The sequence below is a fragment of the Perissodus microlepis genome, chromosome 19 (assembly GCF_051167445.1).
Source record: "Perissodus microlepis isolate ML-2025 ecotype Zambia chromosome 19, ASM5116744v1, whole genome shotgun sequence".
Classification (NCBI taxonomy): domain Eukaryota; kingdom Metazoa; phylum Chordata; class Actinopteri; order Cichliformes; family Cichlidae; genus Perissodus; species Perissodus microlepis.
Window position 1 is genome coordinate 11,722,465 of NC_140479.1, and position 26,183 is coordinate 11,748,647.

At 39.7% G+C, this 26,183-nt stretch overlaps 1 protein-coding gene across 1 annotated transcript in view; it reads right to left on the reverse strand.

The window, feature by feature from the left end:
- Positions 1–26,183, reverse strand: part of lrfn5a (leucine rich repeat and fibronectin type III domain containing 5a) — a 121,174-nt gene that overhangs the window by 51,956 nt on the left and 43,035 nt on the right. The window contains exon 2 of the mRNA XM_084915771.1: positions 9,843–9,959. The gene's annotated coding sequence lies outside the window, so the exon portion shown is untranslated. The remainder of the gene's footprint in view (positions 1–9,842; positions 9,960–26,183) is intronic.

The window sequence follows — 26,183 nt, forward strand, 5'->3', positions numbered from 1 at the left end:
GATGCAAGTAAAACACAGCAAAAAATAAATAAAATCAAAGATTCAGCAGCACTAAGTCTCTCTTAAATCTCTTTTCATCTGTTTAGCGGGAGTAGGGCAGGTGGAGGTTTGCCCGGTGCTGCAGCAGTCATGTCAGTGTGGGGATCCGGGGATTTCTCTGTGAATGTTACATTCCTGTGGGGCGTGCTAGGTGCTTGCTCATATTTGAAATTTAATTTTTCACTGTAGAAAGACGTTTTCTTCCCACACAGAGTAAACAGCGGACGCTAATGTTTTTGCCACTTCTTTACTACTAAGGTCAGTATTTCCACGTTTTAAACGCTGTATGGTCGTACTCTCTCCTGCACTCCATATTATCCATTGTTGATCATACGTCATTGTCATGAGGCACTTTTACAAACAAAATCATGGTTTAGTAATGCACCGTGCTTATGGGAAAGCAACAGTAATCTATTTACTTTTTTGCCATAGTAATCCGTTACTTTACTCATTACTTGATAAAAAGTAATCGGACTACAGACGTTACGTGTAACGCGTTACTGCCCATCTCTGAGATTAACTTATACATTTTTATTTTATAGTTATTTTTACTTTGTCTTGAAGGAAACCAGGATGAGGACCATTGTCTCACTGTCTCTGTCCATCGTTGTCATCCATCATTGGTTTCTAGCCAGCCTGTGGGCTTTCCGTTTAGAATAAATAAGTATGGCTACCCTCACGTCTAGTTTCACATATTCCATTTCCTGCTTCTGCCTACGGTGAACAACAACAACAGAGAGACAGAGACTTTTAGAAAAGAAGTCAGAAATAATACGAGCGTGTGCGATGTGACGAGGTAGCAATAGAGACAGGAATTCACTTCCTGTACGAAAGATAACAAATCCTGAGAGGCATTCTTTGTTAAGAACGGCATTTCTAAATCTCATAAACAAAAAGAAATGGCCTTAATAAAGCAGATACAAAGAGGAAATGAGAAGCTTTTTCTGTTTGATATACATCCTTTAATCTTCGGTATGCAGCCAAACAAACATGTTCCACTTTTAAACATCCAGAAATCACTCCCAAATTAACTCAGTGAACAATATAGGCAGCATGATTGCTGGCACCTGTCGTGGCAACTTTATCTTCTTTACGCTTCAAAAAATAAACCCTCTAACATCCAGGTTTCACCTTCCATCGTCCATAAAGAAGCTTTAAGGTGATTAAAGTCATCTTATTCCACATAGTCTAACAGTAAGTGCCTGTTCCAGTCCTTCATTACATTCATAGGATTTATTTTTTTGTTTTTTTAATGTAGAGACAGCCTTTTTCTTTTGATAACTGATTCATTTAGAACAAAGCACACACTTTAACATGTGTCACAGCTGAGATTTCTTTGATTTTGTTTTCGATTTGCTTGTGTACCTTCAATAAATCATTCCCTTGGTTGGCTATAATGGACATATTCACAAGCCTTTACTGCTTTACGATGTATTGGGAAAATAAATCTTTTCAGTTGTAAAGCTGCATACACAGTGAAAAGGATTCATTTGTCATGAAGCTGCCTGCTGGTCGCTGTGGACATGCCTTGCTCGGGTCACCTGGGTGACCCTCTAAAGCGTTTACTAGCAGGTCATATGTCAAACGTATTCTTCACTCTCATTGGTAGTCTCTTCAGTCGCTTGCCAGAAAGCTTATCAGGGGTCCGAGTGGCAATTTACTGATCTGCCATTTGACTAGCTGGCAGAATTGGTAGTCTGGTTGTTTGCAGTAACAGGATGGTGGGTGAACAGGTAAACAGAGTCAAAAATTAAACTGTTTTAATCCAACCTTGATCAGATCCTTATTTTAGACACATACATAAAATCTCATACTATGTTACATCTATTCACAGTTTATAATTAGCATTTATCTTGCGCAGGAAATGTTCTTGCAATCTCTTTTTTCGTTCATTTAAAAGAAAATTACACAGAAACCAGTTTGGAAGTATTCAGCATGACTAACAGCTGCACGCAAAACAAAGAGAGAGAAATAGGGATTTGTAAACATGACTAATTACCTTAGAGTGTGCGTCCTATGTACCTGCGTCTCCTCTCATGTGTGAATTATACTCCTCCTGTTGTTTTTTTCCTCTTTTATCTCTTCTCCCTGTCCTCTCCCTTTTCCTCCTCACACCTATTATCCCACAGGACCAGAGGCAAGGAAGGAAGGAATAGGTTAGTTGGGTGACCCAGACTATGCCTGGCCCTCAGCTGTTCTCGGCTGCCAAATGTCCCCCTGGGATGAGGGCAGTCCTTCAACTCTCTAGTAGAGAGAAGACACATATGCTAAAAGGCCATCACACAGAAAGGTAAGGAGGAGGTTAACAGAAGGAATGCAGTATGATTACACAAAAAGAAAGTGAGGGAAAAATGGAAACGTGATGAAGACTTGAAATGTCAAATGAGAGAAGGAAAAAAGAAAAAGAAAAAAGTAAAAGCATCACATAAAGAGAGCAGAAAGAGCAGAAAGATGTCCATTACAGAAAAAACAACTGAGGGGGAGAAACGAGAACATGTGACTAAAAGTGTACCTTATAGGAACATCAATGACGAAGGTGATGGAAAGGTGAAACCCATCTATCCTTCCAACCTGTCACTTCATTCAGAGCTTCTTATACTTCAGTCATATATTCATTCCCCATTTTATTCCTCCTTCCTCCCCATCCCTCCATCAAGCCAGGTCTCCATTCATCAAAGTGAGCAGGGGACAGGCAGACTCGACTTTGACTTTGATATGTTTTGCTAAGAAGTCGAGGGCTTCAGTGCAAATGGATACACACACACACACACACACACACAGGGTGATCCATCTCTAAGGAAAGCATTCGTTCAAGTCGCTCACAAGAGTTTGCACGGTTGCAGGTTGAATTCCCCAGCTGGCATACAGGCCTCTGAGTGAACTCTAAAGAACTGAAACGTGTCGCACTTTGTTCATTAAGAAGATAAAACAAACACAGGCTGCTGTTTGATCTCTCATCTCATACTAGTTCTATGCACCTCTCTCACTCTTTTCCCCCTAAAGCCCTGAGAAAAAAAATGGTCAATAAATAAATACATAAAATCACCACAATTTCTTCTCTTGGTTTATCTGCACATTCACAGGAGTTAACGACTGACACAAGCTGAAGAAGAAGACAAGTCGGGTGAAACGAAACACATAAGCTGGTGAAAGTACTGTAATGTTCTTTATTTCTGTATAGGAATGGCTCTATAGTGCAGTGGATTTCACATTTGCCTATAAAGAAAAAAGATGGTTTGACTGATTCCTGGTTTGATTCCAGGAGGAGACACAAATCCCTTGAGGAATATGATAAGTAGGGCATTTAGCATCAAAATGTGACAAATCAAACATGAGATGCTACAGAACCCGCTGTGGTGATCTGTTGTGAATGGCTGAACGTACAGGGCTGTAAAAAGCGATTTGACCCCTTTTTGCTGTGCTATTCTTTGCATATTTTTAATACTTAAATGCTTCAGATCATCACACAAATTTTAATATCAGACAAAGATAACATGGTTAAATACAAAATGCATTTTTTAAATGATGATTTCATTTATTAAGGGGTGGGGGGCATCCAAACGATCCTTGCTGCTATGTGAAAAAGTAATTTTCATCTAAACCTAATAACAAGTTTCCCTGATATTATAATCAACATTGTTTCCAAGACAGATCCTTCTGCAGAAATCTGTACCAGTAAGTGTACGTGTGTGAATGATCCATGTGCAAGAACCAAATTCGTTGTTGTTATGAGGTCAAATTCATATTTTTAGGTGTGTATGTTAAGTTTGTATGTTCAGTCTGTTCAGGTTCTGTCAAATTTGCAGGCGACCACAAAGGGTAATACCATGATTGGCACTGTAGTACCTGCATTACTGGAAACTACAGCACTTTTAAATACCTGGGCGATCGTGGCTCAAGAGTTGGGCGTTCGCCTTGTAATCGGAAGGTTGCCGGTTCGAGCCCCGGCTTGGACAGTCTCGGTCGTTGTGTCCTTGGGCAAGACACTTCACCCGTTGCCTACTGGTGGTGGTCAGAGGGCCTGGTGGCGCCAGTGTCCGGCAGCCTCGCCTCTGTCAGTGCGCCCCAGGGTGGCTGTGGCTACAATGTAGCTTGCCATCACCAGTGTGTGAATGAATGGGTGGATGACTGGACATGTAAAGCGCTTTGGGGTCCTTAGGGACTAGTAAAGTGCTATATAAATACAGGCCATTTACCTCCTGGCTACACCGGAATAAACAACCATTATCATATAATTCAATAAAATGCCAAGCTTATAGAATTATTATAATTAATGTTTAGAGCAATGCAGTTAATTCTTGTGTCACAATATGAAATTACTGATTCATTAATTTTACAGTTTACTCTAAGAGTGGTAGTTAACCTGTGAAAATAGCTACACCACAGTATACACATGGGGACACCATTAAGGCTGCAAGTACCTTTCATCATTGAATTATGTGCTTAATTTCACAATTATCTATGTAGTGTTATTTTTTGGGACATTTAAATAAAATTTCCTTTAAAGATTAGTCAACAATCAATGTACTGTCTCAAATCCAATGAGACTACAAACTCATAACCCCAAACTCCACCCCACCCTTTTGTTTTGTCTCCTCACTGTAATTTTTCCTGCCTCCTGTACAGCTGAGTTCAGCAGTCAGCCACGCCCTAGAGGGACACATTGAGGTTATAAGTGTAGATCTAACAACTAGCTGAAGAGAGGAAAGGAAAAGCAGGCCAGGGGAAAGTGAGCCATAGAGAGCGCGAGGGCACTGGGGAGAGGGAATCAACAGCAAAGTCTCTGATGTTAAGGAGATTGGAGGTGGATTTCTGACATAAAAAACCTAATATGAAGATGAAGCTACTACACCTCAGCCTGAAAACATTATGAGGGAGATAAGAGATAAGGACCGAAAGAAGAAAACAGATGGAAATAAAATAAGTGAGGACTTATTAATTAAAAAGAAGAACAATCATGCAATTTATTAAGTCCAGTGGGGCTACTAATTTCTGTAGTATAGCATTGTTTTTACTTGTTTCCACTGCAGGGCCAAACTCATCCCCAAGGCAAACTCAAAGGCAATGAGATAACACCTTCCTGATATTCACCACAAAAATGCCAAAAGGCTTAGCTGCTTTTCACTGAATCTACATTTCAAATACAAGCAAGGGCATCGGATTCATTAAAAAAGTGTGTAGATGGTCACTGTATAATACGCTGTGCCTACAAGTCAAATGCCTGATCTTGTTTTTATAAACAGGAGCTTAACGAGCTTAGCCACCACACTCTGTACATACTGGTTGTGATGGCTGGTAATCTCTTCTTAATGAGGACAATATAACCTGAAATAAGGTAGCGAATGCTTCAAATGTGTTGACATGACAAATGGAGACTGTTGGGACAAGGGTACCTTGGCCCCCGTACTTCTTGTAGCGTTGACTATTAAACTGAGCTAACCTGCCATCCAAGTGACCCACCAAAACATGGTGGTTGACCCAGATCTCACCAGCTTTTTTTTCCTATTGTAACTCAAAGCCTGGTGTCTGCTAACGGAAATGAGACTGGCCTGCCTCCCACTAAGCCTCTGTTGTAGCCAGTGGCGGTCCTAGCCTGTTTGGCGCCCTGGGCAAACACTCCCGTCTGTACAGAAGCACGTTCAGTGAGAGACTGAGATTACCAAAAAGCACCACTGACCGACAAAGGAAACCATCTCCTTGTACAACTACTCCATCTAACACAATAGTTACACCCTTTTTACACACGCTCTTTTCTACTCTGGAATATTCTCGTCAATTTTCTTGATATTTATTTATAATCACCTCAGTTCATCCTTGATATTTATAATTGAGTGATCTGCATATATTCGTGCTATTTCTTAAATGTGTAAAATCTGTAACATACTGTATTGTTTGGAGTTTACAGTTTTTCTCAAATGTTAAAACACAAAAGCCAATCCTGTAACCCAAATGACCAGTAGTCTAAACACATTTACTAAATGTAGCCACCATATTCCAGTACCATAAACACATGTCACATGAAGACACAATTCACAAAACACAACCCTCTGTACTCATAAATCTAAACACATTTTTCCTTGCTAAAACACATGTTGCAAAACAACTCTGCTCATATTCTCAAATGAAAGCCCATGTGATGCAAAATGCTTGCCACAGTCACCAATCTTTGAACACAGGGAACACACCTGGCGTCAGTCACTACACACAACGACTCAAAATTGAAGACACCTGTTGCTAATGATGTGACCCCACCTATAAAAGCATAGTTTGGTGAAGATGCTAAACAATCACAATGGATGAAGGCATTTGAGCGTGCGGAAGGAGAAGAGCTGCAGGCCAAAGAGGAAGAGGGGTTGAGATCAGAGGAGGAAGAGGTGAAGGCCTAAGAAGAAGAGGAGTTTGGAGTAGAGGAGGAAGAGAAGGAGGCCAACAAGAGAGAGGAGAAGGTCCAGGTGGGAGAAGAAGACAACCTCGCACCATCATAACAGATGATATGCGAGCAACAGTAATTGATCATGTCATTGGCCATGGCATGACAATGGCTGAAGCGGGACGAAGAGTACATCCAAACCTGAGTAGGTTCACCGTGGCCACCATTATCAAGGCATTTAGACAACACAACAGGTATAGTACGCTATTGCTTTCTTTGTCACACTACAGTTTTACAGGCCTGTGAAAGTGGTCTGTTACTTTACATGTAGTTTTACATATAAATCAGTCAATTGACAACACATGTTTCTTTCTTTAGAGCTGAAAGGATGCCACATAGAGGTGGGAGGGTTGCCATATTCACAGCGGCACAAGAAACCCTCATTGCAGATATGGTCCGTGAGAACAACTGCATTAGACTCCGAGAGATCAGAGACAAAGTCATTGCAGATAATGTAAACTTTGAGAACATTGATGCTGTCAGCGTGTCCACAATAGACCGAGTTCTCCGGCGCCAACAGATGAGGATGAAACAGGTCTACAGGGTTCCCTTTGAGCGCAACTCTGCGCGACACATAGAACAACGTTACGAGTATGTGCAAGTACGTATACATCCATGTCCACAGTACAGTTAGTGGACATACTGTGTTGCTTAGTGGCCTACATTACTTCTGGACAATACTGTGCTACCTGATTGACCGTTCTGAACACCTGTACGCTTTTCCATGTTCACAGAGGATAATGCAGTTGGACGCGATGGCCAGACCCCATGAGTACCTCTTCCTGGATGAGGCTGGCTTCAACCTCCAGAAACGAAGGCGAAGAGGCCGTAACATCATTGGCCAAAGAGCCATCACTGAGGTTCCTGGCCAACGGGGGGGGGTAATATTACTCTTTGTGCAGCTATGGGTACGGAGGGGCTTGTCCACCGGCATGCTGTCCTTGGGTCTTACAACACCCAACGTCTCCTCACCTTCCTAGAGGAGCTAAAAGACATCCTCCTGGACCGTCAACAACACCATCCTAGGCTAGCACATCACATGTATGTGATCATTTGGGACAACGTCCGCTTCCACAAAACACACCAAATCAGAGAGTGGTTCACCACCAACAGTGACCACTTTTTAAACGTCTGTCTGCCACCCTACTCCCCTTTCCTGAACCCTATAGAGGAGTTCTTCTCATCATGGAGATGGAAGGTGTATGACAGACAGCCATACACAAGAGAGAACCTCGTACGGGCAATGGAGCTGGCCTGTGCTGACATCCCAGTGGAGGCCTTCCAGGGATGGATTCGCCATTCCAGGGCGTTTTTCCCGCGGTGCCTAGCAAGGGACAATATAGCCTGTGATGTGGATGAGGTGATGTGGCCCAATGCAGCTCGGCGACATGATGCTGCACAGTGACTGTGTGTAATACTGTAAAAAGACCGTGTAGACAATAAAAAAAGACTTCACACCCTGATCATGTTTCCGAGAGTACTGTTGTGTGCGATAGATTCTGTTTTTGCATTGAGTTGTGTTACAGTAGTGTACGTACATGCAGGATGTTTTTATAGATTTATAGTCTTCATGTGAAACTCACAAATCTAAATGCCTAATCCTCTGCAGGGTTCTATGACGATCCGTTACTGTACAGTTTATAAAAATATGCATTGGCAGTTATGAACCAAAGAACCTTCTCACAAATTGAGCATTGTGTTTTCAATTGTTTTGCTGTAGTGTGTAATGCTGTGTATAGTGTTTACAGTTTTGACAGCTTCGAGCTGCTCTCTTGATGTGGGAGTTTGAGTTTTGCAGTGGGAAGATGTGGTTGTGTTTATGTAGCTTTAGAGAAGGGTGTTGTGTTTGGACATTGGGGGACCTGGTGGTAACGTTTGTGACATGTGTTTTAGCATTTGAGAAAAACTGTAATCTGTTACTATTTTTACCATTTCTTCTTGGAGCAACTGTAACCCACATAATTTCCTTAGGGATTAATCAAGTATTCTGATTCTGATTGTTTCAGGATGACCTGCCATTATCCAATCACACAGCTGCTTACCTGTATCTTTTGCTCGTTTCTCCTCCTCTTCTTTTCTCTTTTTTCTAAACTGAGGACCTGATGGTTTTGAACTTTTCGTGTCCATCTTCCATTGGTTTTCATTTTGCACTCCAGTATGAACACCCATCCCCCAACCCAAGGATCCCACACACACAGATTCACTTTGTAGGGTTTATTTCTGGGATTTCACACAACCCAGGATTCAAATCATGAATACATAATGAGCTTGGATTTACAACATTATGAATGAAATGTGCTCTATTTGGAAGCAGCTGGCCCTCTCCACGTTCAACAGGTTGTGTGTGAATTTTCATCAAACTGTAAATTATAAATTTTAAATTGTTATTGATCCCTTTACCCCTGGTACTAAAGTGTATATTTATTTTCTTACTCTACTTATATTTATTGTTTGTTTACTTGCACTGCTGTAACTGGAGCCTCGTCGTCTCGTTTCTCTATATACTGGACTGTATGTAGCGGAGATGACAATAAAGTTAACTTTTACTTCAGCAGCGAGCAGGCACACCGAGGGCTCTCGCGCTCACTTTTCGCATATAGAATTTCGAAAAAAACATTGGTGCAAATTATAAGTCTGTATCATGATGTCTGGTGTTTTCGTGTTTGTTGGTTTGTTTTTATTTTCTTTTATTTTGCAAGTTGGTTATTAGATGCTGCTCCAGCCAGCCAGTGAATCCCCCGCCGCCCTGCCCTCTCCTCCCAAGCAGCAGGCGCACCTCGCAAACAGAGGGCACTTTTACTCCCAGCAAATGGGCGATAGAAAATCGATCGGTGCCTATGACATTCCCAATATGCGCTGGCATGATGTCGGGGCAGCATGAGTACGAGCAATTTTTTTTTTCTGCCGATGCCCGTGATGCCGCCCCCCACCACGATGCCGCACTGGGCAACCGCCCATGTCGCCGTATCAAAAAGTGCTACTGATTGTAGCAAACAAAACGAAGAGGATTTTTGTTCCCATTCTAAAATTCATTTTTTGGGGAATTTTACTTTTTGCTGACACGTGAAATATTTATACCATTAGAATGTGTCCAACAGGATATATTAACCATACAAAGGACATATTTTTTAAATCAACTAATTGTGGTTATATAATGGCTATCAATCTAGAACTGTCGGCACAGCATTTTCCTATAAAACTGTTCCTGTACATCTGATAAAATTTTGGCAAGACAACCGTTTCTTTTTGTTCGGGCTTTATGATAGGCCAAATTACTGGCCTTTTAGTTTATATGAGAATGCCAGCAATTTCAAGCTCATGGCAAGAAAAAACATAAAATGTATTTTTTTTAAATTACAAAAATACTTCTTACCTTTAGAGATGTAAATGCTGATGACACGCTGCAGGATTCACATGTTACCACGGCTACTACAGCTACAGCATCATGGATGAAGGTACAGGTCCAAAATGTTCTCCTGGGTTTTTCTCACTATAGAGGTAAAAAAAAAAAAAAAAGACATCATTACTGGACTTGAAAAATAGTGAATATAAATAGAATTGAAGGTTTCCATGCCATATTTTGCCTTTAAGATCTTTAGTGGCTTTTTTAAGTGTTTTGGCCTACAGTGTAGCTGTGGTGTACAGAGTTCCACACCAATGATTGGCTTCCAAAACAGTCTAATTTTATATAAATTGCTTGGCTGGCCTTTAACTGAGAACTAAAGAGCTGCAATTGTGCACCACTGAACCAGGAGGAAGTGTGCTAAGGTGAGTGCCCGTGTCGCATAGACTGATCCTACCACACAGGAAATGTGCTCTCATACGCTGCTGTGACTGGATATCAATGACTTGAACAACCCAGACCATTGATCCAGAGATATCTCTCTCTCTCTCTCTCCCTTCCTTCCTTGCTTGCTTTATCCCCTCCCAGTTTCTCTTTAAATTCCTCTCCTCTGTCTTTTATCCTGCTTTTTCATATGGATTTTTTTCCTTTTTTGCCCCTTGCTTCACTCCTTTCCTCTATCCTCCCCCTCCCTCTGTGGCTCTTGCTTTTCAGCTTTCCTCCTTCAAAGGACAGAGGACACAGCTGAAACAAAGGCTGCCTGTATACCAGCTGAGCCAGCAGGATGGAGGGAAGGAGGGAAGGATGAAGGGATGAAAGTGAGGCAAGCAGGAAAGAATGAGGGCAAAGAGTAAGGTGGAAGAAGGTGGAAGGGAGGGGTGTAGGACAGGGCTAAGAAAACGAAGGCACAAGTGTGTGTGTGTGTGTGTGTGTGTGTGTGTTGGGGGAGGGGTGCAGGCTGTGCCAAGAGACAGAGAGTGATGAAGCAGTGATGGAGGTTTAAAAAAAGGGGGGGGCAAAAGGTATGTGAAAGAGAAAAGATGAAGGATAGGCGAAAGGCGAAGACAGAGACTGATGGAGAGAGATTGCTCTCACATCAAAAGTGTGTATCAGTCTGTATCAGCAGGATCTCTCTCTCACACACACAAACACACTCACACACAAATCTGCCACAAAAAGCGCAAACACATGTACTTCATTTTATCTACCTTTCCCAAATCAACCCATTGGATTGCTATCACAGGTTTCAACACAATTTATTTATTTATCATTGTTGTCTCATTGACATAAATGTTTACTGTACAGATACACCGAAGACAGATATATATTTTTTTATTCACAGTTCTTAAGATGACCTTGGAAAGGAAAAGGAAACTTCTGTAGAGAGATAAAGTCTCTTTGTCAGCAAATCTGCCACTGGCAGCAAAAGTGATTGACTTGTGTTAACATGCACAATCGCACCCTCCAATGCATGCAAGGCAATGAGCCCTATCTATTGGGCTCATGAGGAAGGAAAAAAAACGCATGTTTTAGTAAGCACACAGTATCATCTATCTCTGATCCTTTTTTTTATACTGTATGTTTTGTTGCTGAATAAAACAAATTACTGAATGATTGATTCAGTGTGTTACTCATTGTCTGTTTCCTCCCCGAAATATTCATTTATTAATCAACTTCTGAATTCTGCTACCCTGAAAATGACCCTGAGGGAGGCACAACTACAAATACAGAGTGGAAAGTGTTCCAATTAATTTGCTTGTGCAGCAGAATCTCGTCCAAGGCTCTTATGTAACTTCATACTAAACTTATTAGCGCAGTGACTTACAAACACAAACAGCCAAATAAAAATCATCTATGGAGTCAGGTCTTTCTCACCTTACTTTAACCCTTTCCTTACTGACCATCCCAGTCCCCAGCCAATTTAACAGAGAATAATTTAACCCCACTCATGATTATAAACCTGTTATTAAGATTTGATTTACAGTTTCAAATGGGTGCAGTTTAAAATTAAAAGTGTAAATAGTGATCGGTACCAAATTCTGCAAAAAAACAAAAAAAAACCCCAAACAAACAAAAAAAAGGTTCCTTCAAAAGGATAGTTTGATATGCAGTTACGACTACGTGCAAAATTCTCTCACTCACCTTTAAAAATTCCAGTGAACAGCATTATACAAACTGTGAATCAATACATTTACTTTAGATTCCAAGCTTGACAAGACAACCAGTCCAGCTCATTGAGCCTGCATCCTGGTGAGACTACATTAACTCCACCTTAGTCTGGAGTTTGCATGGGTGCATTTATCTTTAATGAGGCCTGGATACCCAGGGTGAAGTGCCATAGCAACTTTGTTCAACATGGGTTCCCCATGATGTTAAAAGCTTTGAATGATCCCAAGGTGAAAAGAAGAATTCCAATTTGTCAAGAGAAAAAGGGATCCTAAAAATATTTGCTTTTAATTATTCAATATCTTATGCAACTCCAAACCAGGAAATGCCATAACTAGGCTGAACAGCCACAGGATGTCTTCGGAGTTACAGTTTGTTTATTCTGTATTTTAGAGTTCACAGTATGGGCAGCATAGTGAGATACCACAGACATCAAAGATTGTAGTCAAAGCCAGGAGGTGTGTACCAGCAAATCACTGCAATATGATGCCATGATGTCATTCACAGTGGAAAAAATGTTAGAAAACGTCTTTATGGTTTCATAGTTGACAACCGCACAGCTTTAAGTATTTCATTTGCATATTAGTTTACTTGATTCAGACGTACATCTTTTAGTTACCAGCACGACTCTCATAATTAGATCTTGTTCGTTAAACAATATTATTTCCTGTTATGTTCTGAAATGGGACCTATGATGTTATTTTTCCAACTCCCTTTCTACTAGAGTAGCTTTGCATGATTCGCAGTTCAAAATTCTTCTTTTGTCCTTGGTCCTTGGTGCAGCCCCTCAGTTCATCCACTATCTTAAAGAAGTTTTAGTTCCTTTCCTAGCCTGCCTTCAAGCAGCTGATTGTTGCAAACAAAAGGTTTGAACAGCTGGATTTCTTTGCTCACTGACATCATACAAACCTATAAGTAGAAAAAATAAAGACTGAGCATTTAGAGCACTCTGTAGCCTGAGCTGTCGGCTCAATTAACTGTAAATACCCCGATCTTATTATTGGTAACTGTTTGAATCACTGTATCGTCATCAGTATATAGAATAAATAAAGACAGGCATAATGTTTGTTCAAATAATGTGTTTCGTCATTTAAACACTAACTCCAGCTACACCTGCAACTCCACACTCCACTTACCCATTATGGATGATGTGTGGCAGATGTTTTGGGTCGGATAGACTTCTGTATGCACAGACAGGTTGTGGTCAAATCTTTAAAGTTTGCTTCCAGTGAGTATAACTGTGGAAGCAAAAGTGCCAGGCATAATAAAGCCCTGTTTATGCAAGTTTACTTGTGTGCGTGAGTCTGTGTGTGTGTGTGTAACGCTTGACTGAGTCCATGGATAGAACCCATTGCCAGCCAGCCAGCAAGTCACTCTTCTGAATTATTGAAACAGGTCAGTAGGCAAGAGGAGAACAGCGTCTGTACGTCTGTGTTTGTGATTGTCTGTCTGTGCACAGCAGTGCACTGCAAATTCAGAGCTTAAGCTTTCTGCTGTCTTCTATAGAGGGAATTAATGGCTGTGCCTTCTATTCACTAAGATTATAAATAGAAAACAAGTCAACATTTTAACAAATGCTGCAAACAGAGGATTAGGTATGTTGAAAATAGTTAGACGCCTTGAATACAGAGCTCTATCGGAAAACATTTACCTGGAAAGTAAAAACACCTGGGATGACCTAAAAATGCTGATATTTCTCAGTCACATTAAATTCACAAGAAGAAGCTTCAGAGCAGCTGTGCTGTTTTCTGTTCTAGTTGTTGTCCTTTGCTGTTTTTCTGTCCAACCAAACAGCAGCCAAAATAAATAGTGCAGCAGTATAAATACCAAGGGTAACCAATGTTCCTAGATGAGATAAATATAAAGAAGCCAGACAGCACTTCTGATCTGTGCTGCTGTGATATTTAACGCACCAATGGAACAAATGCACAAACAAGTTGTTGGACTTTGTTTTTGGCTTTTTTTTAAGTAAAAATGTAACCTTTCTTTTAATAAAATGTGCTCTCATTGGTTTGGGTTTTAGTTAAAACATAGTAAAGGATTGAATTTAAGTAAAAGAAAAAACAAACAAACAAACAATGATCAACACATCGCATGAACCTGATATTTTAACAGAAATGAATCTGATGTGCCTGCTGCTGTTTACTTTGGCAAGAAAATACTAAATGTAAATAGATCTAGATAGACAGTAATACACAAATAAAACCATCAAAGTGCAGCTGCTGTGTTCGGAGTTCAGGGATATCAGTACTTCTTACTATTCTTGCCCTGGAAGCTCTTGTTTTATTACTACAATACAGATGCTTTTTGTTTGTTGTTTCTTTGCGTGCATTTATATGCTTTCCTTTCTTCTTTTATTCTCCAATTTACATCTGTATTCTTTGTTGCTGCACACCCCCATGCCCCCTAGGAGACTATAAAGACCATCCTGACTCAGCTTATCTTACAAATGCACCATGTTATCTTTGCACAAGTGCATACTGTTAACTGGAAAATGAGTAAGTCTAATTAGCGCAGTGTTATCTTCGAGTCCAACCCACTCAGTAGTAATAGAGCGCAGTATTGATGCTCCCACACATTTATATGCATTAACTCATCCAGTCACTCTAAAAGCTGGTAGTGTACTACAGAGAGCAGTTGTATAACTGAGGTGTGGTCAGTCACTTGCGGTTACACAACTCAGCAACGATGAGTGTATTTTAACAAGCAAGCGTATGTGCAGCGTGTCTCACTACTGTGATGCTACTTTCACCAGCTGTGAAACTGTGCAAATAAACCACACGCCTGTAGAACAAGCACTCAGCCACAGTTGGGAATTGTTTGTCTTCATCGCTGCTTTTGTGTGTTTCATGTCTGTCTCCAAGTTCAAATGAAGCCAGTGAGCAATTAAGATTTGCATATTCTCAGAGAATAACTCTGGGTTTTAAAAACAAGTAGCTGTTTTGGACTTGACCTGTACAGATGATAATATCTCTAATATCTGTCCAGACTGCAATGGCTTCTTTATATCAACACATTCAACCACTATGGTCACCCCCGAACAATCATATTAATCATGTTTTGCACAAAGCAAAAGAGTAAATAGATATAACAGAACTTTGAGATTTAACAACATTTTTCATATTTTCTCAACATTAATGTTGTTGATAAAATCCGACGTCCTAATTATGATGTCAGAAGACAAATATCACTATCATCCATCCATGCATTTATCCAACTCAGGGTTGTGATTGGGCTGCAAGCTATCCCAGCTGTACTACTACCATTAGGAAAATAAACAATATTAAATTGCGTAATATGGACAATGTGACTGTTGACAAAGATCTGTGAATGTATGGCTGTTGTTACAAATGTCAACCATTTCATTGTGTTTTTGCTTTTTGCGCCCATCTATTGTAATTTGTTATGTGTTGTGTATTTGTTATGTGAAGCCTGTGAAGCCAGCAGGTCCTGCATCTGTGTTTTTATATGTGCAGTAACTGAGTGCAGCAGTAAATGTCTGTATACTTTCTGTAGCTCTGGGCCTCTTAAAATGGGGTGTGGCTTCACTTAAGTTTCTGGTTTTCTTTTTCACTGCTAAATTTGAAATCTGATGAATATTCAGAACACCACTCGAAAACAAAACCACAGCTCAGTGTAAAATCGTGGACCCAACATGAGAGGATCTTGTGCATGTGTGGGGAGGTGTGTTTTGTAAGGGGGTTGGGGGTGGGGTGTGGTGCTTCCAGCTGACCAATCTTTCATCCTTGCACCTGTCATTCGTTACCACCTCATCCCTTCATCTCAGTGACTGCTATCCACTCCGCCCTCTGTAACTCTGCCTCTCTCTGTCGATCTGTATATCCATCCATCTCTGCCCACCCAAGTCCCTTGTCCTACCCATCATCCCTTAGTACAGCAGCGTGTACTGAGGGATGATGGTCTACCCTCCGCAGTTCTGTCATGGTGGAAAAAGTGTTTTCAGCTAAGTAAGATCAAGACTGTGTTTGGATTTCACTGTTTGTGTCAACATTTAAAACTAATTCTGGTCAATGCATGTTATGCCACCTTTCCCTAATGGTATGAGAGTTATGCCATTTCACTAGCTGTTACAGTTGCAAATGCATCCATCAATTATTTCTAGCAAAACACAATGTATAAGGTACTGAAAAAAATAATGTGGAAAAGGAGGAAAGAAAAAATCATAAAAGACACATTTTGATACATAACTGTGATACAAAATGTGTGACTGTGTGTGTGAATGGGTGGATGACTGGTTGTGTAAAGCGCTTTGGGGTCCTTAGGGACTAGAAAAGCGCTATACAAATACAGGCCATTTACCATAACAGAAATTGCGCACACTATCCCCCCATCCATTATTTTTAAACCACAGACAGGCACCAGTCTGTCTTGGGCCCTACAAAGAAATGTCAAGAACCTTTTAGTTTGCACGCACAACTGTCAACATAGTTCTCAACAGGGTCAAAACTGGAGCCTTTTTTTGTTGTGAGGGGTAATTTGTAACCAGTGCACCGCCACACCACCATGGGCAATTTCAAATTTGCCAAGACCGTGAACAAAAGTAATAACAGAGCAGAGGTGGGCCACCAGCATTGCAATCAACAAGGCAGAAAGCTCTTTAAAAGACACACAGGGCTGTAACAGTGTGTTGACAACTACTGCAGTGAACCCATGGCTGGGAGTGACCTGGGTGGAACCTCTTGGCTCTGATATAGAAGTGAGAAATCAACTGGAAGCCTTGAAGAGAGAGGGTGTGATCTGGCCAGACAGTGCTGTGAATAAGGATCCAAACACTGCTCAGGTTGGGTGCCACCTGCTACTTTAAGATGGCTGTAAGTGACATCACTGATGAGCTTAAACTTGAGCATGTTACTGTAACTGGAAATTAACCATTGCTGTTGAGTAGGGATAAAAACCTCATCTAGGTACTGTAAAGCAGTGCATTAACTATGTGTGTAGATGATAATGAATGTCATCAGAAGTTTGCTCCAATAACTATTAGAGAAACCATCTATGTATTACCAAAGCACATCATTATGTTTTGGTGAAGAAGAATTACAACATAGTTAGTAATGTTATCTAATAAGTGAAGCGTGAACAGCCCATGATATATGGACCATACCTGCTTATAGTTTGTTTAACACAACATGCACACATATCTCATATTCCACCAGTGGCTCCATAAAAAGACAAACTTACAGGCTGATAATGAAAGAACAGAAGCAGGGCAAAGAAAGTGGGCACTCTTTTTACACCTTCAGCATCACTCCTACACAGATGCACATTCAGCACCAATACACACACACGCGTGCGAAAAAGTTGCTCGAATGCAAGCAGGGTTTCCTAGAAAATCCCATTGCTAGTGACTTATCTCCACTTAAGCTCTTTTCACACTAACACCTGCAGCAAAAAAGACACGCTGCAAAAGGCCACCTTCCTGGTTATAGTGCTTTTCAGCGTCCTCGGAGCACAGCAAAATGCTGCTACATCTTTTTGTTAAGAAAACTGGAATTTGAAGTGTGTAAGTCTGGACTCCATTTTGGTGTTTTTACTTTGCATACCTTTTTTTTTGCACTGAACGGAACATGTTGGTCAAAGGTTTTGTCGTTAAGGTGTCATTATGAAAAGTTAAGACTGCAGGGTAATGCAGGTTGCTTTTCAAAGAGTCTGTTTTGAGCAAATAATGGATATTGAAGCCTTTTCAGCATGCTTTAGCATCCCACCTGCTTCTCTTCATATCATGTCATTATATGTTACCCATTACACTGAATTAGAAAGAGATCACACGCCAGATCACTATCCAAGTTTGATGATTGCAGGTGATGAAAGGAAGGTATATTTAGACCTTGGAGTTGTGGAGAGAACTTGTATGTTCTAACTATGTACAAACAAGGGAAACAAGTAACATTGACTCATTTCACATAGACAGCAGCTGTTGTTTACAAAAAGACTACTTCCTGAGTTAAGAGCTTCAAGAATTATGTTTATACAGGTTAGCGAACAGTTCAGTCTTAAATATTTGGTGGCAGGATTCTATTAACACAACCCGCAAATATTGGAGAGTAACTGATAAATCACTAGCAGACATCTCTATCAATCACTCACGATCCAAAACTCCATGAAATTATTGCATTTGGTACATCACTAGTGGATGCACAGAGATGCACTGTACTGCACTCAAAGAGGCTACACAGCACACAATAATCTGTGGGAGGTGTAAGGTTGATCAATAAGAGTGACTCAACAATTTCTAGGCCAAATGCTGAGACGTCAGCTTTTAGAAACTCATTATCCGAGACGTATTCAGCGTGTTGGAACAATAAACTCCCACCGATGAGAATGAAAAGAAATTCCAAATCCCTGATATTCTTCTCCAGTAAGCTACCTCAGTTTAAACAATTGGACACTGGGCTCAATATCTGGATGGATTATTTGCACAAATGTTGATTTCATAGAGGTGAAGAGATTAGTCAGTTAAATCTCTTGGATTAAAGGTCCTAATTAAATATCCTTGTCAATTATTTAAACTATTTATATCAAAATAATAAGTAACTCTAGTCTCTTTATCCCAGTAATCTGCTCTGTGGTAGGCATCAAATCAACTACAAAATCAGACTTGGTAAGGGTTGCTTTTTTAAATAATATTGTCCCTACAATTATCAGTTATTTTTCTCACATTTAACTGAATTTCCTGATCTGCTGTTACAGGACGTTTTGCACTGCACTTTTACCCCACGACTGGCTGGATGCATGAATAAGCAGGTGTTCCAAATAAAGAAACTGAATATTTTTGATGTTCAGTTTTTTGATTTTGGTTAAAACAAAGCAAAACAACACAAATTGGAAGTTTTTAATTTTAATGGAATATTTTTGTTTGTTTGTCCTATGTTTTGGTACTTAGGTAAAAGTCTCAGTGAACTAACTGATAATAAATCAATCCTCCAAGTTGTTGTGATGACTAGCATTCATTCAGGATTTAGCTTGAATTTTAAATCTGGCATGTTCAAATAGAAGTGAAGGGTATCACATCTGTATCAGATACCTGTTTTTGAGTAATTTGTGAATGCTGGTTGCATGCAAATTGTAGGTGGTAACAAATTGTTTAGAAATTTGAAGTTATCATAATGAATAACAGGAAATCATCTTATACAGTATTTCAAAGTATTTGGCATTTAAATTCACGTCATCCTCTTCACTAAAACAAAAGCAGTTTAAATGAGCCTAGCAGGCTCATTTTCCTGCAGACTGGGAACTTGACCACATGGCCTCTTATATCTCTTTCAGAGAGTGACTTATCTTTGCTCTTCAAACTGAAACAGACTCATTTGAAGCATGGATGAATCAGAAAAGCCCTTGCAGTCAACAAATTTAGTGCAGTCACAACCACACTTCTTTTACCAGGTAGGTTGGGAATTTACCAGTAAATAAGGTTGTGCTGTCAGGAACATTCCCTATGTTAAAACAGTAACGCCAGAAAGCCAACCCGCAAACCTGCGAACCCGCCAGCAAGACAAACAGCTGTTGAGTATTTTCATTTCATTCTCTAAGTCAACACAGGCTTAATCTCCCATGGTGAAACAAAGTTTTATTTATTTATTTAATTCAAATTTATTTATTTCATTGGGGATTTATGCCATTTTGATTTCACGAAACAGGTGGTCCAGGCATGTTTAAGAGTAATCCACTCAGAATAATACTGTTATTTGTTCCAGACCGTTAAGTCCATTGAGCTGCATTTCAGTGATATTTCAGGCTGAATACATTTTCACAGCCCACCAAACAGATGGTTTGTCCACACAAAACAGAGAAACGAGAGAAAAAAACACGGAGCATTGTAAACCATAAATGTAGAACATTTTTAAGGCATTCCACAGATGTTTGCATTCAGAAAATCGGTGATTAAGTTTTGTTACCTTGAGTCAAATTTTGTGGGTAACAATAGAGTAAGAATAATTTTTCCAAATTAGATTAAGAAAATGTTAGATTTGTTAAGAGTTTATTGCAGGAACATGGGGATTAAGAGAAATGTGCAGGGCTGATTTAAGTCACCACACATTACAGTTTCCACAATTAGTTTTCCCTGTATGCACATTATTATTAGGCTATGCTGTTAGAAATATTACTAGAAAAATATTACTCTTGACTGCATATGTTAAGATGTACAACAAACAACAATAAGAAAAATGTACAAGTTGTACATGTTGGAACAGGCCCGTTCCAACATGACTGCGTACCAGTGTACAAAGCAAGGTGCATAGAGTCCTGATCTGAACCGGACAGAACACCTTTGGGATGTTCTATCCCTGATAGATAACGCAAGCCAGGCCTTCTCGTCCAGCATCACCTTGGATATGGGAAAGAGAGATATAACTGAAGCCATACCGGCTCGGACATCGCCCAGATTAACAAGGTCTGCGTCTGGTGGTGAAGGAACCAGGACACACTGATGAGAAGTGGGTTACCGGAACAAAAAGGCATGCGTGGGAAAGGAATAGGAATGGGGTGCTGTTGATATGCTACTAACCAAGTAATCCCAGCAGAAAGAATTAGATGAAGAGGATATGGAACCTATGGAATCTTCCATACCCAACATCAAGACCAAAAGGAAAACAACTAGTTCAGTGTTTCAAACTCGAAAGAAGCGACTGCTATCACAACTAGAGATTGATGAAGTACAACACAAACTCTAGGGCAAGGGGGAGCCAGGATGTCAAAAGCTATTAAAGCTGGACTTAAAGAAAGCAAAGATACACTAATCATGGCAGCACAGCCTCCATAGCAGTTGGGGTCTACCACACCAGGCAAGACCCTCAGGAGCAGGCTGTGTAAAGATGCCCCTGAGGCAATCCAGCACATAACAGGAGGGTGCAAGATGTTAGCAGGCAGGGCACGCCATAAACAAGTGGCTGGCATAGTATACAGGAACATCTCTGATGAGTATGGCTTGGAAGTGTGAAGATCAAAATGGGAGACACCTCCTAGGGTGGTTGAGAATGACCAAACTAAGATCCTGTTGGACTTCCAAATACAAATGGACAAATTGGTGATGGCTAACCAACTGGACATAGTAGTAGGCAAGCAGAAGAAGACGACCGTAGTAATAGATGTAGCTATACTGAGTGATAGCAACATCAAGAATAAGGAACATGAGAAGTTTGAGAAATACCAAGGGCAGAGACGGGTAGTCCGGAAGATGTGGAGGGTCAAGGAATCAGTGCTTGCTGTGGTAATTGGAGCACTCAGGGCAGTGTCTCTCAAACTCGGGTGTGGGCCAGGAACAACATCCAAGATCTCTGTCCAGAAGACAGCGGCAAAGATACGGCACAGGAGCCGAGCTTGAAGGATGATGACCTTGAAGGACCAAGATTAATTCCAATCTAGCCTTTCTATTCTTGAGGCTTATGAGTGCCTTGCACCTTGCAGTGAACCCTCTGTATTTACTTTCGTGCACTCTTCTCTTTATGGTAGACTTGGAGATCAATACGCCTACCTATTGGAGATTTTTGTTCAATCGGTTGGCTGTTGTTAAAGGGTTTGACTTCACCATGGAAATGATTCTGCGATTATCCACCACTGTTGTTTTCCATGGACTTTCAGGGGTTTTTTTTTGCATTGCTGAGTTCACCAGTGCTTTATTTCTTTTTCAGAACGACCCAGACTGTAGATTTTGCCAATCCTACTATTGTAGCAATTTCTTGGATGGCTTGTTTCATCTGCATGGAGAGCTCCTTTTACTACATGTTGTCTGTTCACAGCAAAATCTTCCAAATGCAAGTACCACACCTCAGATCAACTCCAGGCCTTTTATCTGCTTAATTGATAATGACAGAATGAAGGAATTGCTCATCCTGCCCATGAAATAGCTTTTGAGTCAATTACTTTTGGTTGGTCCCTTTGAAAAAATAAATAAATAAAAGAGTGTGGTATATATATATATATATATATATATATATATATATATATATATATATATATATATATATATATACACACACACATACTGCAAATAGTTGGAGAGGAAACAGGGAGAAGACAGTTCACCACAGAGACACAAATGCCTTTGATCTGTAGCCCCATGAAACTGGCCAGCCTATCTTACACTCTTGCAGTGCATGGGTGCATATATAGATGTGTGTGTGTGTGCTTGTGTTATGCATAATTATGTATCTCTCTCTGCAAAATGTCAGTGGACTTCAAAGGACATCAGACAAGTACACAGAACACACACATTGCATATCCCATTATTTTGTGAAATAGCCCAGAATATACTCTTCTGGAGTGTGATGTGAGTGTGTGTCCGTGTGTGTATCTAGGACAGAATTAGTGTCTCTATTCCAGTTATGTTTCCATTTTTTACCAAAGAGAAAAAAAGTGGTTTTCAAGAATGGAAAGTTGGTGCAATGACATACACAGATTCATTACCCCAGGTTTTACATGCTGATGTCACAGTACAAGTTCCATAGGGTATGTCATTTGTAATTTGACTAAAGTGGATCAGAATTAACAAACCACGAAATTCTTCCAACTTGCACAGCTTGTCAGGAAGTAGCACACAATCAACAACCAAGCAAAGAAAGAGAGTAGAATGCACATTTGGCAATAGATACAATATATTTGAAGCTGGTTGCTAGGCAGCAAGTCAAGTCCCATGAGAATCACTGAATTTTTTATGTCTCAAAACAGAAATAGACAAAACTGTAAGAAGCAGTCTATAAATCAACAAGAACAATTGCAGAAAAAGCTATAATTGGATGAGCTGATGTGTGTCAGAAGGGAGGGGCCATAAGCTCTATCCATCCAGAGAAAACGGTGAACACCACTGAGAGTCATACAGAAAGATTGCAACCAATATTGTTAATCAAACAATGGGTTTTTGCTGTAATGCAAAGTGTCATTTGTCAGTTTATGAAAGAAAACCACCACTAACTTTCCATCACCTTGTGACAGTGTTAAGAGAGTGCATCTTAACCATGAAAATTCTAATTTTTGGAAAAATGGAGTGTTAATTGAACTTCTGAAACTAAATAAATAAATAAATAAATAAATATTGATTTGCATCTATGAGTTTTATATTTCATATTTGTGACAACATTTTTTTAAATATTTTTTCCTTAAAAATCATCAGTATGATGCCCTGAAAAACCAAAATAAAATCACACTGATGACGTAGAAATCTCAAAAATTCACAAAAACGTATGTATCTAATATGATAAACTCTAGAGGCTTTAAAGGGTTAAAACAACCGTGAAGGTGCCATTTACACAATCAATAGCTTCCTCCTGTTCATAACTGAGTTTATTGGAAATTTGGGCAACAGATGAAAAAAATCTACAGTTGTCAGGCAATTCTAAAGCTGAACTGAGCCTTTAACAGGGATAGACAGTAAACTATCTATTGTTATCTCTACCTGTGGTGTAAAACATAGGAAACCAAATCCAGCCCAACAGTCCAAGCTACACTACTAGATGGCTTTGTAAATGTAAAAATTGCAGGGATGTCCTAAATTTTTTAATAAAATACACTCGCCATTCTGGTGAGGTGATGCCAGTGTTTCTTCACTTGAGTGAAAATGTACAGAAAGTATTCATGAATCTTGACAAACTTTTGGAATTATAAAAAATACAAACTCATTATTAAAACTGTACTCATTAAAAATACATATATTTCAGTATGTTCCTCATCTGTTTTATATAAGGATCTTTCATTAAATTAAATGTAAATTGTACTTCTTTACATTAAAACAAATCTTGGTTATCATGCGATATTATATTCCAGGCTGGGTGTTTGACACCTCTGACATACATTGTTTCATCACTCTGGTTCTATGTTTGTTGATTACATACACTTTTGTGATCATGAGCTAAATGACATTGCAATTTGAATAAACATAGGGAATAATGTAAGAGATAGTTACAGACAACATAATAACAGTATCAAGTCTACAACCCACTTACATTACTAAACATTTAGAATTTATTCATTTTTTCTAGCCCTTCGAAGTACCTGCCTGCACTTTTGAAGTCAGCAGGGGCTCAGTGTTTTTAGCCTTCTTTTCCGCATTTAAAACACTCAATAGGGATTACATATGATGACTGATTTGGCCAGTCTAATATCTTCCAGTTTGTATCACAGAAGCCTCAGCTGGCAGACTGTGTCTTTGGGCTCATTGTCTTGTTGTACGATGAAGGTCTGGCCAATGAGACTGAAGGATTTGCCAGACAAAATGTGTCAGTACACCTCTGAATTCATCCAACTGCTGCTGCCATCATCAATGAAGACACTGAGCCAGTTGCCAGAGACAGCCACACATGCCAAGGCCATGCCTTCTCCAAGTTTCACTGATGAGTTTGAATTGCTTGGATTCCTATCTTTCTCCACACTTTGGACTTTCTGTTGATTTTGGTCTCATCTGTCAGGAAAACTGGTTCAGAACCCTTCTGGTTTGTCTATATTTTTTGGGGAATTCCAATCAAGCCTTTGAATTTTTTGCTGATGGGAATTTTTCATATTAGAGAAGCATCTGCAGTTACACCTAAATTATACTTCTGCAATTATATATGTGGAGCTTCAAACACAGCCTATGCAAGTGTACAACAACATTGCCAGCAATTGTATAATTGCCACATAATTTCCTTGGGGATTATTAAAGTATTCTGATTTTAATGATTCTGATTTTCACCTTTCTTGATTAACTTAACTTAGTTAACCTAGTTGAAAACTTTGAACTCATGGCCCCTGCTTGTTCTATATTCCTAACAAATGCACAGACAACATGAAGCAACAGCCCAATGAAAACGATTTCTATGCATAATGTGCTTTTGATTGCAAATGTGATCCAACAGCTGATAGTCTATTTCTCACATACTGACTCATTACTTCAATCTTAACTCAATTCTGTAATTCACAAGCAACAGACCAAATCTCTGAGTTATTGCATGTTAGTTAGGAAATGTTTTTTTCTAAACCAAGACCATTGGAAAATGCTTAACTTTAGAGCCAGAAATCCATTCCAAACATTCCAATACTCACAAGTCTCATTAGTAGTTAAAGTGCTTCTGACTGCTTTTCCACTTGCATTTGCATCTCGTTTATAAACCAGCAGGCCCATACATATTAAAATACTCAGAGGGGAAAAATACACCACAGAATTTGCCCATTTAGTCATTATCAACTCTGCACAATTACATTGAGATTTGTGAGCATTTATGAGAGGATATTGCTTTGTTTATGTTCACAAACTGAAAAAAACAACTGCCTCATGTGCTGCTATATGGTGTGAAATCAGTTGCATGCTAAATCTGAGTGAGCATCTAGCAAACAAGTTAACTTCCATATGCAACTAACACTGTTAGTTTTTTTTTCATGGCACCATGGGAAAATATACTATAGCTTTGAATTTGTTCTGAGTCAGTGCATCTCTGTAAAAGTGTTTGAATGGGGAACAAAATGAAACAAATGCATGACAATGACTCATTACATATGAATGACCACACAGAATTATGTTTATTTCATGATTAATGATGCTATTATGCTATAAAAACTGTTATAATTACTGTAAACTGGGGCTTTTTGTTCAAAGACTGGAAAGGTTCACTGGGTACTGTACATAATTTCAGTATGGTTCAAGTTCAGTATGGATGCATCCAATTCAGTTATTTACACATCACACACACATACAATTCAGCAAAGATCATCATCATAACGTGTAAATTCCTGCTGTAGATAATGTGGCCTCATGCTAGCACTTAGCAGCTCAATGTCCTTACTGTGGAGCATCTCTTTGATAGTTAAGTGCCCAGTGTTACACTATCTATCATTCACAAACACAGCCAGACCCCTTCCTCCTGTTTACTGCTCATCTTGGTTCCGTCAGCACAGAGTAGATTTAAAAAAAAAAGTGTGTCCAGAGTTAGCCACATATCAGACAATAATTAACCTGGTCTCTCTATAAGCCCGCTGATGCTGGGTAAGGACCACCAATTCATCCACTTTGTTGTTAAGGGATCTCGCATTCTCAGCTCGCAGGGAACATCAGGCCGTTCGGTGGGATGCAGCTACAGAGAGCTTCATTCTTGATAACAGCTGATCCACATGAATGCAGCAGCATGAACACATTCATGCAACTTTCTCAGCTGTCACGTTACTGGGTCGTGTGACCCAGTGTTTGAGTTTTTATGTATCTTTTGTATTCATTTGTGTTCTAGT